This window comes from Bos mutus, chromosome 6 (genome assembly GCF_027580195.1).
Source record: "Bos mutus isolate GX-2022 chromosome 6, NWIPB_WYAK_1.1, whole genome shotgun sequence".
In the NCBI taxonomy this organism is placed as follows: Eukaryota; Metazoa; Chordata; class Mammalia; order Artiodactyla; family Bovidae; genus Bos; species Bos mutus.
The window spans coordinates 101180173-101193868 of NC_091622.1; the positions used below are offsets into that span (position 1 = coordinate 101180173).

At 39.8% G+C, this 13696-nt stretch overlaps 1 protein-coding gene across 1 annotated transcript in view; it reads right to left on the minus strand.

Annotated features, from left to right (window-relative positions):
- MAPK10 (mitogen-activated protein kinase 10) overlaps positions 1–13696 on the minus strand; it is a 551463-nt gene that overhangs the window by 529166 nt on the left and 8601 nt on the right. The window lies entirely within an intron of this gene.

The window sequence follows — 13696 nt, forward strand, 5'->3', positions numbered from 1 at the left end:
ACTCATGAGAGTCCCTTGGACTGCAAGGAGATTCAACCAGTCCATCCTGAAGGAAATCAGTCCTGAATATTCATTGGAAGGACTGATGTTGAAGCTGAAACTCCAATACTTTGGCCATCTGATGTGAAGAACTGACTCACTTGAAAAGACCCTGATGCTGGGAAAGATTGAGGGCAGGAGGAGAAGGGGATGACAGAGGATGAGATAGTTGGATGGCATCACCGACTTAATGGACGTGGGTTTGGGTGAACTCCGGGGGTTGGTGATGGACAGGGAGGCGTGGCGTGCAGCATTTCATGGGGTCGCAAGGAGTTGGACATGACTGAGCAACTTCACTTTCACTTTTCACTTTCATGCATTGGAGAAAGAAATGGCAACCCACTCCAGTGTTCTTGCCTGGAGAATCTCAGGGACAGGGGACCCTGGTGGGCTGCCGTCTATGGAGTTGCACAGAGTCGGACATGGCTGAAGCAACTTAGCAGCAGCAGCAGCAGACAGAATATGGAAAAGCAGAGACACTACTTTGTCAACAAAATTCCGTCTAGTCAAGGCTATAGTTTTTCCAGTGATCATGTATGGATGTGAGAGTTGGACTATAAAGAAAGCTGAGCACCAAAGAATTGATGCTTTTGAACTGTGGTGTTGGAGAAGACTCTTGAGAGTCCCTTGGACTGCAAGGAGATCCAACCAGTCCATCCTAAAGGAGATCAGCCCTGGGTGTTCATTGGAAGGACTGATGTTGAAGCTGAAACTAATTCTTTGGCCACTTGATGAGAAGAGATGACTCATTTGAAAAGACCCTGATGCTGGGAAAGATTGAGGGCAGGAGGAGAAGGGGACGACAGAGGATAAGATGGTTGGATGGCATTACCGGCTCAATGGACATCGGTTTGCATAGACTACAGCAGCTGGTGATGGACAGGGAGGCCTGGTGTGCTGTGGTTCGTGGAGTTGCAAAGAGTCAGACACGACTGAGTGACTTAACTGAACTGAATGTGTGGCCTGTTTTTTCATTTTTGCAAGAATATTTTTTGAAGAACACAAGGTTTTAATTTGATGAGATTTATCAATTTGTTTGCTTATGGTTCATGCTTTCTATGTCCTAAGAAATCTTTTTAACAAAAGGTCAGAAGAATTTTCTTCTAGATATTTTATAGGTTTCACATTTTGTTCTATGATGCATTTCAACTTAAGTTTTTTATATCAGTCAGTTCAGTTCAATGGCTCAGTCGTGTCCAACTCTTTGTGACCCTATGGACTGCAGGACACCAGGCTTCCCTGTCTATCACCAACTCCTGGAGTTTACTCAAACTCATGTCCCCTGAGTCAGTGATGTCATCCAACCATCTCATCCTCTCTCGTCCCCTTTTTTATATAGTGGAAGTAAATTTCAGGTTCAATTTTTTGCATATGATGTTTAATTGTACCAGCACCATTTATGGAAAATCTTTTGCATCTATCATCCTGTCATCTTTGTTGAAAACCATTTGACCACAGATATGTGGGTACCTTTTTGTGCCTGCAATGTAGGAGACAGGTTTGTCCCTGGGTCGTGAGATCCCCTGGAGTAGGACATGGCAACCTACTTCAGTGTTCTTGTCTGAGAAATCCCATGGACAGAAGAGCCAGGCAGGCTACAGTCCATGGGGTCCCAAGAGTTGGTCACAACTTAGTGACTAAACCACCACCACCATAGACTACTTACTATGTGCTAGGCAATAAATGCTTCACAAATGCCATTCATTTAATCCTCATATTGACTTTATGAGTTGGTATGACTGTTAATTACAATTTGCTGATGAGGGAACCGAGTGATAGAAAACTTAGTTAACTTTCCCAAGATTGGTGGTTCTCAACTAGGGGTGACTTTGTCCCTTTCAGGAGACATTTTCTAATGCCTGAAGATAGTTTTAGTTATTATAGGTGAAGGAGAGAATGCTGCTGAAATCTAATGAGTAGAGACCAACAACTCTGCTACATAACCTACAACGCAAGGATAGCTCCTCACAACAAAGTTGACAGAAGCCATGAAATTAAAAGAGGCTTGCTCCTTGGAAGACAATTATGACAAATCTAAGCAGCATGTTAAAAATCAGAGACATCACTTTGCCAACAAAGTGATGGTTAAAGCTATGGTTTTTCCAGTAGTCATGTACAGATGTGAAAGTTGGACCATAAGGAAGGGAGAGTGCTGAAGAATTGATGCTTTCAAACTGTGGTGCTAGAGATGACTCCTGAGAGTCCCTTGGAGAGCAAGACCAAACCAGTCAATCTTCAAGGAAACCAACCCTCAATATTCATTGGAAGGGATGATATGAAGCTAAAGCTTCAATACTTTGGCCACCTGATGCAAAGAGCTGACTCACTGGAAAAGACCCTGATGCTGGGAAAGATTCAGGGCAGGAGGAGAAGAGGGTGATAGAGAATGAGACGGTTGGATAGCATCACCAACTCAATGGACATGAGTTTGAACAAATTCTGGGAGATAGTGAAGGACAGAGAAGCGTAGTGTGCTGCAGTCCATGGGATCACAAAGAGTTGGATAGGACTGTGTGACTGAACAACAAAAACAAAATCAGAAGAAAGAGCTGGAAAAGTTGAAAGTAGTTGCTTCTATGGAGGTATAACATCGGGTGGGAAAAAAGGTCAGTAGAATATTTTTGTGTATGTTTTTTGTTGTTGGTTCTGTTTTTTGTTGTTCTTTAAGAAGACCTGAGCAGCCGTGAAGAGATACCCCACGCCCAAGGTAAGAGAAACCCAAGTAAGACGGTAGGTGTTGCAAGAGGGCATCAGAGGGCAAACACACTGAAACCATACTCACAGAAAACTAATTAATCTAATCACACTAGGACCACAGCCTTGTCTAACTCAATGAAACTAAGCCATGCCCGTGGGGCCACCCAAGATGGGCGGGTCATGGTGGAGAGATCTGACAGAATGTGGTCCACTGGAGAAGGGAATGGCAAACCACTTCACTATTCTTGCCTTGAGAACCCCATGAACAGTATGAAAAGGCAAAATGATAGGATACTGAAAGAGAAACTCCCCAGGTCAGTAGGTGCCCAATATGCTACTGGAGATCAGTGGAGAAATAACTCTAGAAAGAATGAAGGGATGGAGCCAAAGCAAAAAGAATACCCAGCTGTGGATGTGACTGGTGATAGAAGCAGGGTCCGATGCTGTAAAGAGCAATATTGCATAGGAACCTGGAATGTCAGGTCCATGAATCAAGGCAAATTGGAAGTGGTCGAACAAGGGATGGCAGGAGTGAATGTCAACATTCTAGGAATCAGCAAACTGAAATGGACTGGAATGGGTGAATTTAACTCAGATGACCATTATATCTACTACTGCGGGCAGGAATCCCTCAGAAGAAATGGAGTGGCCATCATGGTCAACAAGAGTCCGAAATGCAGTACTTGGATGCAATCTCAAAAACGACAGAATGATCTCTGTTCGTTTCCAAGGCAAATCATTCAATACCAGAGTAATCCAAGTCTATGCCCCAGCCAGTAATGCTGAAGAAGCTGAAGTTGAAGGGTTCTATGAAGACCTACAAGACCTTTTAGAACTAACACCTAAAAAAGATGTCCTTTTCATTATAGGTGACTGGAATGCAAAAGTAGGAAGTCAAGAAACACCTGGAGTAACAGGCAAATTTGGCCTTGGAATACGGAATGAAGCAGGGCAAAGTATAATAGAGTTTTGCCAAGAAAATGCACTGGTCATAACAAACACCCTCTTCCAACAACACAAGAGAAGACTCTATACATGGACATCACCAGATGGTCAACACCGCAATCAGATTGATTATATTCTTTGCAGCCAAAGATGGAGAAGCTCTATACAGTCAGCAAAAACAAGACCAGGAGCTGACTGTGGCTCAGACCATGAACTCCTTATTGCCAAATTCAGACTTAAATAGAAGAAAGTAAGGAAAACCACTAGATCATTCAGGTATGACCTAAATCAAATCACTTATGATTATACAGAAGTGAGAAATAGATTTAAGGGCCTAGATCTGATAGATAGAGTGCCTGATGAACTATGGAATGAGGTTCATGACATTGTACAGGGGACAGGGATCAAGACCATCCCCATGGAAAAGAAATACAAAAAAGCAAAATGGCTGTCTGGGGAGGCCTTACAAATAGCTGTGAAAAGAAGAGAAGCGAAAAGCAAAGGAGAAAAGGAAAGACATAAACATCTGAATGCAGAGTTCCAAAGAATAGCAAGAAGAGATAAGAAAGCCTTCTTCAGCGATCAGTGCAAAGAAATAGAGGAAAACAACAGAATGGGAAAGACTAGAAATCTCTTCAAGAAAATCAGAGATACCAAAGGAACATTTCATGCAAAAATGGGCTCGATAAAGGACAGAAATGGTATGGACCTAACAGAAGCAGAAAATATTAAGAAAAGATGGCAAGAATACACAGATGAACTGTACAAAAAAGATCTTCACGACCCAGATAATCACGATGGTGTGATCACTGACCTAGAGCCAGACATCCTGGAATGTGAAGTCAAGCGGGCCTTAGAAAGCATCACTATGAACAAAGCTGGTGGAGGTGATGGCATTCCAGTTGAGCTATTCCAAATCCTGAAAGATGATGCTGTGAAAGTGCTGCACTGAATATGCCAGCAAATTTGGAAAACTCAGCAGTGGCCACAGGACTGGAAAAGGTCAGTTTTCATTCACATCCCAAAGAAAGGCAATGCCAAAGAGTGCTCAAACTACCGCACAATTGCACTCATCTCACACACTAGTAAAGTAATGCTCAAAATTCTCCAAGCCAGGCTTCAGCAATACGTGAACCGTGAACTTCCTGATGTTCAAGCTGGTTTTAGAAAAGGCAGAGGAACCAGAGATCAAATTGCCAACATCCGCTGGATCATGGAAAAAGCAAGAGAGTTCCAGAAAAACATCTATTTCTGCTTTATTGACCATGCCAAAGCCTTTGACTGTGTGGATCACAATAAACTGTGGAAAATTCTGAAAGAGATGGGAATACCACACCACCTGATCTGCCTCTTGAGAAATTTGTATGCAGGTCAGGAAGCAACAGTTAGAACTGGACATGGAACAACAGACTGGTTCCAAATAGGAAAAGGAATATGTCAAGGCTGTATATTATCACCCTGTTTATTTAACTTATATGCAGAGTACATCATGAGAAACACTGGACTGGAAGAAACACAAGCTGGAATCAAGATTGCCGGGAGAAATATCAATCACCTCAGATATGCAGATGACACCACCCTTATGGCAGAAAGTGAAGAGGAACTCAAAAGCCTCTTGATGAAGGTGAAAGTGGAGAGTGAAAAAGTTGGCTTAAAGCTCAACATTCAGAAAACGAAGATCATGGCATCCAGTCCCATCACTTCATGGGAAATAGATGGGGAAACAGTGGAAACAGTGTCAGATTTTATTTTTCTGGGCTCCAACATCACTGCAGACGGTGACTGCAGCCATGAAATTAAAAGACGCTTACTCCTTGGAAGGAAAGTTATGACCAACCTAGATAGCATATTCAAAAGCAGAGACGTTACTTTGCCAACAAAGGTTCGTCTAGTCAAGGCTCTGGTTTTTCCTGTGGTCATGTGTGGATGTGAGAGTTGGACTGTGAAGAAGGCTGAGCACCAAAGAATTGATGCTTTTGAAGTGTGGTGTTGGAGAAGACTCTTGAGAGTCCCTTGGACTGCAAGGAAATCCAACCAGTCCATTCTGAAGGAGATCAGCCCTGGGATTTCTTTGGAAGGAATGTTGCTAAAGCTGAAACTCCAGTACTTTGGCCAGCTCATGCGAAGAGTTGACTCATTGGAAAAGATTCTGATGCTGGGAGGGATTGGGGGCAGGAGGAGAAGGGGACGACAGAGGATGAGATGGCTGGATGGCATCACTGACTCGATGGACGTGAGTCTGAGTGAACTCCGGGAGTTGATGATGGACAGGGAGGCCTGGCGTGCTGCGATTCATGGGGTTGTAAAGAGTCTGACATGACTGAGCAACTGATCTGATCTGAAGAAAACCTGAAGAATTACTTGAATTATATTTATTTAAAAGTTCAAATGATTAATAATATTCAAATCATAGACAAATTTTAGCTTGACCATTGTTTCTCATATTTTTGAAGTGTTTAGTAATGTGCAGAAGTAATATGGAGAAGGAAATGGCAACCCACTCCAGTGTTCTTTCCTGCAGAATCTCAGGGGTAGGAGAGCCTGGTGGGCTGCCATCTATGGAGTCACACAGAGTTGGACACGACTGAAGCGACTTAGTAGTAATATGCAGTTTATAAGAGTTTTCTCTCAGTGAATTTTAGCTGAATGAATGAAAAGAAGTAAAAATATTTATGAAGGACAGAATATACAAAAAGAGAACTTCCATTCTGATTGACATCTTGCATATCAAGCTCCAACTTGCAACATAATGAAGCATTTCAGACAGAAAAACGTGAAGATCCAGATTCCTAATGGGAAAGCTATTTCAAACCTAATTATAAGCAATCAAGAAAAAATAGCTTTACTAGATAATGATAGATTATCAGCTCTATCATTACATATATAAAAGCATCCAGAAGAGAGGAAGAACAAAGTTATTTTTTTTAATTGAAAAGTAGGTGAACTAAGGATGACTGTTACTCTCTTTAGTTTCCCCTCAGTTGTATCACATGCTTTATGGTATCTTAGTTCCCTGACCAAGGATTGAACCCAGGTCCCAGCAGAGAAAGTGCTGAAAGATGACTGTTTTTCTTAATAACTATTTTTAAACTCATAAATATGTGCAATCTTGTAAAATCTGTACAGAACATACAAATCTAACTTGGAAACTCACCAACGCCCAGTAGCTTGTACTGGTAACAATATATTTTTAATTTAAGAGGATATACTGCAGAGAAAAAGAAGATGCCAAGTTCATGTCACTACCAGACCAATAGACTGGATCAACAGATTATCTCACTCTATTCACATATGGATGTGAGAGTTGGACTGTGAAGAAGGCTGAGCACCGAAGAATTGATGCTTTTGAACTGTGGTGTTGGAGAAGACTCTTGAGACTCCCTTGGGCTGTAAGGAGATCCAACCAGTCCATTCTGAAGGAGATCAGCCCTGGGAGTTCTTTGGAAGGAATGATGCTAAAGCTGAAACTCCAGTACTTTGGCCACCTCATGTGAAGAGTTGACTCATTGGAAAAGACTCTGATGCTGGGAGGGATTGTGGGCAGGAGGAGAAGGGGATGACAGAGGATGAGATGGCTGGATGGCATCACTGACTCAATGGACGTGAGTCTGAGTCAATTCCGGGAGTTGGTGATGGACAGGGAGGCCTGGTGAGCTGCGATTCATGGGGTCGCAAAGAGTCTGACATGACTGAGCGACTGAACTGAACTGAACTGAACTGATTCTCAGAGAAAACAAAAGCAAGACTCTTCCCCATCTCTATTTTATCCCCACATCTCTATTTTCGTTCTTTGGCTATCTCTGTTTGAGGGTCTCTATCTATTCTTCCCCCACCCTCCGACCATATAATTTCCCATTTTCAAAAAATAAAAGGACATCAAAATGTGTGCAGTAAGAAGTCTTGATCCTGCTGCTGTCCACATTCAGGCCATTCCTCCCTGTCCCCTAGAGGTAACTATTTTCAACAGCATGGGTCTTCTTAGCATTTCTTTATGTAAATACAAGCAAACCTAGGTATGTACATATATGCATATATTTCTCATATGCCTTTTTCTATTTCTTGCTTTTTTTCACATAGCAATACTCTAAATAAAATTTAATATGTTAAAGTCTGGCCATCTTAGAAACACTCATCCTGTACAAATGAGAAAATGTCAGTCTAAAAAGATTACATCTCTATTAAAGGGATGTAATTATATTTAACAATTATTTAACAACTACTAAATAATTATTTAACAATCTTAAAATGTTTCACAGTTCTACACTAAAAGAAAAATATTTGTAAAATCAAATATATACTATCTATGTTTTAGCATGTCTTTAAAAGTTTTAAGAAGTTACTAGTTAAGCCAACTAAATAAAAATTTGTACTTTAACAAATAGTGTGCTTGGAAACAGAGTCATCATGAGACCTAACAATATTCCTTGTATAAAAATAAGTCAGTGGTTTTAAATTGGCTATACTTTGTCGCATTTTCTGTACTGCTAAACAGTAATTACTTAAAATTTCAATAATGTGCTGCTTTATCACAGATTTTAATTTCTCATATTAAAAAATCACTCTGAAATGCTGAAAGCTTATGTAAACACACTGAATTCAAATATTATTCAACAACATTTTAATGGGAAGCTAAGGGTCTTAGAACTGTGTAAATACTTAAACAGTTCCATTTTTCTACCAATATTTCCTATCTCACAACTCCATGCAACCTGGACTGCTCGGCTGGAAACATATTTCTTTGAGTGGAGGTCAGAATGGAGACTTGGCAGAGGAGAGAAAGAAAAATGCAGGATATAACAACCATCCACCAAGTTAATTCAGGGCTTCCCAGGTGGTGCTACTCGTAAACAACCTGACTGCCAATGCAGGAGACATAAGAGACACAGGTTCGATCCCCAGGTTAGGAAGATTCCCTGGAGGAGGAAAATGGCAACCCACTCCAGGATTCTTGCCTGGAGAATTCCATGGAGAGAGGAGCCTGGCGCGCTACAGTGCATAGGGTCACAAAAAGTCGGACAGGACTGAAGCAACTTAGCAAGCAAATTAACTCAGGAATATGCCTCTTCACATCGCTTCAGTCAGGCAGATTTGGCCTGGAGCTGTGAAATAAGGAGTGTGTGAGGTACTCTGTGGCCTTTCCAAGATTCTTTCCAAGAGCAAAGCCTATTTCATATTCACCGGAAAAATCACTATTCTGTGGTGGTGGTATTTCAATGAATGGTTTTCCATTCCAGTGCAAATTAATACTATTTTTGGAGTATGTATTAAATTCATGGGCCCCTTTTGAGTGAGAAAAAAAATTATTGTGAAAATAGAGAGGTGACCTAGCAGATAGTCAGAAGTTATTACATCACATCTGTTTGAATTTCTTAAGGCATATGGACATATGCTTGTTTCAAATAAAAGAATACAGAAAGGAGATCAGCTCCATGCCTTAAAACAGAGAAAGAAAAAATGTCAACATATATAAAACAATTAAAGGAAATTAAACATGTACTGAATCACTACTATAAGCAAAGAAAGCATTTGCCCCTTACAACTTCCCAGAGGTTAAAAAAAAAAGTCCTATCAAAAATATGACAAAACTGTCAGATATAGATTTTACCAGCTCTCTATTTAAGAAAATTACATCCATTAAAGATTGTGTATATTCACAAGCAGGACATTAAAAACAAAGAAAAACAGTAAGAACTTTATCAAAACTCGATCAATGATATCTCAGTTGCATCAAATCCTCCCAGTGGGTGTTCCATCTGAACAAATATGTATGTTCACTCTTGTTCAGTTTTGCATAGCCAACTTATCTTTCTTTGAGTTGTTTGTTAGTATGTGTCCTTTATTGTTGAAGACTGAGATGTATGAATTTGAAATTCTTTATATAATGTATAAATCTGAAGCTTTGAAGAGACAATTTTTTAAAACATTATTAATAGGAATAAAAGCATAACCTAACAATTGAACTGAATGATCTTGTATGTTACTAGTTGGCATTGATAAGCTTCTAGAAATTATGAAAATATAATGAATCATTCTTCAAACATTGAAGTGGCATGTGAACCAAATGATTTTCACAACTGATGCCAAAATAGGAACTAATTTTCTGTTAAGATATCATTAATCAGGTGTATCCAGTATAACAGGAATTCTCAGGAATGTCATAGTAAATCTAAAATTGTTTTCCTTTCTTTTCAAAAGTATAAGAAATATTTATCATCTGTGAAGGTAACAGCAAACATGAAATCCATTTATGAAAAAATAAGCCAAAAGTAATCTTCAGCTCTTTCAAAGTCAAAAGCAGTCCTTATTGGGAAGAAGAGACTTAAATGTGAAAGGCAAAATGACTAATTTTAATACATATTTGAGCAATGGCACCCCACTCTAGTACTCTTGCCTGGAAAATCCCATGGACAGAGGAACCTGGTGGGCTGCAGTCCATGGGGTTACAACTGAGCAACTTCACTTTCACTTTTCACTTTCCTGCATTGGAGAAGGAAATGGCAACCCACTCCAGTGTTCTTGCCTGGAGAATCCCAGGAACGGGGGAGCCTGGTGGGCTGCCGTCTATGGGGTCGCACAGAGTCGGACACGACTGAAGCGACTTAGCAGCAGCAGCAGCAGCATATCCTTAGAAGTACATTATAAAGTTATATTATTTTCAAGGACTACATGCTGTTATATTTGTTGGAAGGACTGATGCTGAAGTTGAAACTCCAATACTTTCACCACCTGATGCGAAGAACTGACTCATTGCAAAAGACCCTGATGCTGGGAAAGATTGAAGACAAGAGGAGAGGGGGACGACAGAGGATGAGATGGTTGGATGGCATCACCGATTCAATGGACACGAGTTTGAGAAAGCTCTGGGAGTTGGTGATGGACAGGGAAGCCTGGCATGCTGCAGTCCATAGGGTCACAAAGAGTTGGACATGACTCAGTGACTGAACTGAACACGCTGTTATTACTAATATAAATGTATGATTTTCAGAGAATGCTTACAGTAGTAGTATGGAACAGGCAACAGTAGTAACAGAGTAGTTACTGCAATCATAACTAAGTTAAGCAATAGTAGTAAAAGACAATAGTAGTAAGCGACAGGTTTTTGCATATATAATGCAAATATTATATCAAGACTTTGGTTTTACCAAAACTATACAAGTGTTAACTTCATTCATGATCATATCAAAATAACTACTTTGGCTCTTTGCTTTCCCCCCTCTAAAACAGGCCTCTTGTGTCTCAAAGCTATTACATTTTACTTAGTTTAATCTATATCTAGAGCAAGACTGAAATAATCATGTATGTTATCATAAAAAAAAACCTATTTATACAACACTGTGGAGGAAGAGAAAGGCAGTTACCTGCACTGATGACCATCAAACAGAAATTGGGAATTAAACCAATGGACCCTGAAAGACTAGTAATTTGATAGGAAATTTTCTATAGTAACAGACCAATTAAGGATACTTTAAACTCTTTTAAAACCAAAAACTAATCTCTTTTATAAGACTTTTACATTTTAGTTCATAATTTACATGCACATTTTTATTTTACTACTGTAGTTATAGTTGAACATGTTATTAATACAATTGTTGAGATGATACAAAAATTCATACTTTATGAAACTACTGCATTATTAAAATACAGATAATTCATTTACAATCTGTTTTACATTGAAATAGCTCATAAAGTTCTTGCTTGTTTACTGAAAGAGTCGGGGGAAAAACTCATTGTTACTACAGCTGTGTGCTTGTTCACCCTTCTTTCACCACCCACTGGCTGTTTGCTGAAAGGGAGGGCTGGTGATCTTTCAAAGCATCTCTTTGAATGAGTTTTTGCACAAAAGTGCTTTTACTTTCCATTGAAGGGAAAGAGTAGTATGTGTGTGAGTGTATGTAGGGTGATGACAGTGACGGGAAAGGCATGGCATGGTGACTACCTCTCTTTACCTCCATCCACATGAAATAATTTCGTCAGAGACCTTGTGATGTAATGAACATAAGCAGTGCTGCTTCAAGAACCAGGCGACAAAGTATGGCACAGAGCTGGCCTTGCCCCTGCAACTGAGCTCAGTCCCACTCTCGCTCTTGGTGAGCAGCTTTGAGAGCACTCAGAGATAATCCCCTGACCCCAGCGTGGATTCCCTAATGGAGGATATTAGCAGCAGTGGAAGTGGCAAGCTCCCTAATGCAAGTGATACTCAGCACCAGACTTTCAGGAGAAGGTGTGAGGACAAGAACAAAGACAAACATTACAACATTACAGAGCACACAGGAACTGTCTCTTGGAGACTTCTGGAAATACGGGAACGAGGTGAGACATTTTTAGGAGTCTAGGGGCCTAGTGGAAGCAGAAGGGGCTAAATTTATATTATTAATATACCTGGAATTCAGTTCATACCCCAGGCTGGTGAGAGGTTTTAAAGAGTGATTTTTGGCTAACGGGTTGTTAGCTAACAGATACTCTTCATGTAATTCAAATTGCCAATGGTGGGACTGAGAAGACTTTCCCATTAAGAGAACTGGACAAGAGAAAGGAAGATCATTCAAAGTACAATGAAGTAAGAGAATGCTTATGGCAACCTGAGTAACTGGAGTATATTCTCTGATCAAAGGCAACAGGGGTCGTTCTTCCAGGGACAACAGAGGATGAGATGGTTGGATGGCATCACCGACTCAGTGGACATGGGTTTGGGTGGGCTCCGGGAGCTGGTGTTGGACAGGGAGGCCGGGAGTGCTGTAGCTCATGGGGTCGCAAAGAGTCAGACACAACAAAGCGACTGAACTGAACTGAACTGTTTTGAGAGAGTAGAAAAGTCTCTTTTCCCCCCACCCGCCAACACTACACCTGGAATATTAATCTCTCTGCTATTTGCCCTTTCCTCTTTTCCCCTCTCCCTCCCTCAATAGGGTGACAAGAATAAATGTATCAACCAACAATCAACAAAGATTAATATTTTCTGAATACTTCTGGTGTATAAGATACTGTGCTAAGCACTATACCAGGATTTTTCAAAATAAAATAGAAGCACTATTAAATGACCTTCACTTAGTCAAACCGCGAGATTAACTATCATTCTCCATTCCCTCTATAAGACACACAGACTGATACCTACAGCCTTTGAATGTTTACTAATGAGCCAAATCATGGGATGTGAACATTTATCCTTCCTCCAGCTGAGTTAAAACAACCAAAAGCCATTCATTCATTGCCTTCACAGAATCTGAGTGCCTACCATATGACAGGCACTGTTGTAGGAGCTAGGGACATAGCAATGAATAAAACAGACAAAAATCCTACTTTAATGAAGCTTACATAAAAATCAATTGTTTTAGTTTTCCAAACTCTTAATGTAAGTTATTCCTGCTAATGTAACTAGGTAATTTAATTTTTATATACTTAAGTGTAAAAGACATTTTCCTACTGAAAATAAAGTTGAAATTTTAAAACGGTTAAAATGGTTCATTTTATGTTATGTATATATTTTACCATAATTTTAAAAAAATGAAGTTGAATGCTACAGAAAGACAAATTGTTGCCACAAATTACCAGAAGCAAAAAAACTGTAATATACTATACAAATATAGAAGTACTCTAAAGTCATATTACTGTGCTAGTGTCCTTTAGGTTCCATATTTCCTTTAACATAAAACAAAACAGAAAATTGTAGCTTTTGCATTTGGAAAGAGTTTATGTAAAAAAGACAACTTGGAACTCATGGTCAGAATCAAAGATTGGCCCAGCATCAAAAGATTTGCTAATGAATGTGTAATGACAGGTTTTTTTCATAAAAGTAAAGTGCTTAAAATTATATATGTATAATTTTTTTTTACACTTTCCTACTTTAACTTTGTAGATGAACTAAAGGACTGCTCAGCTTCAACTCTCTAAGATAAACTTCCTCTCTTCGCGTGGTTGTCAAGTGTAGCCGGGTTCAGTGTTTCTCCCACTAAATGATATTCTAAGTCAGGAGAGGGCCCTAAACTGGTAACCAGTTTCCATAAATTAGATCATTTTC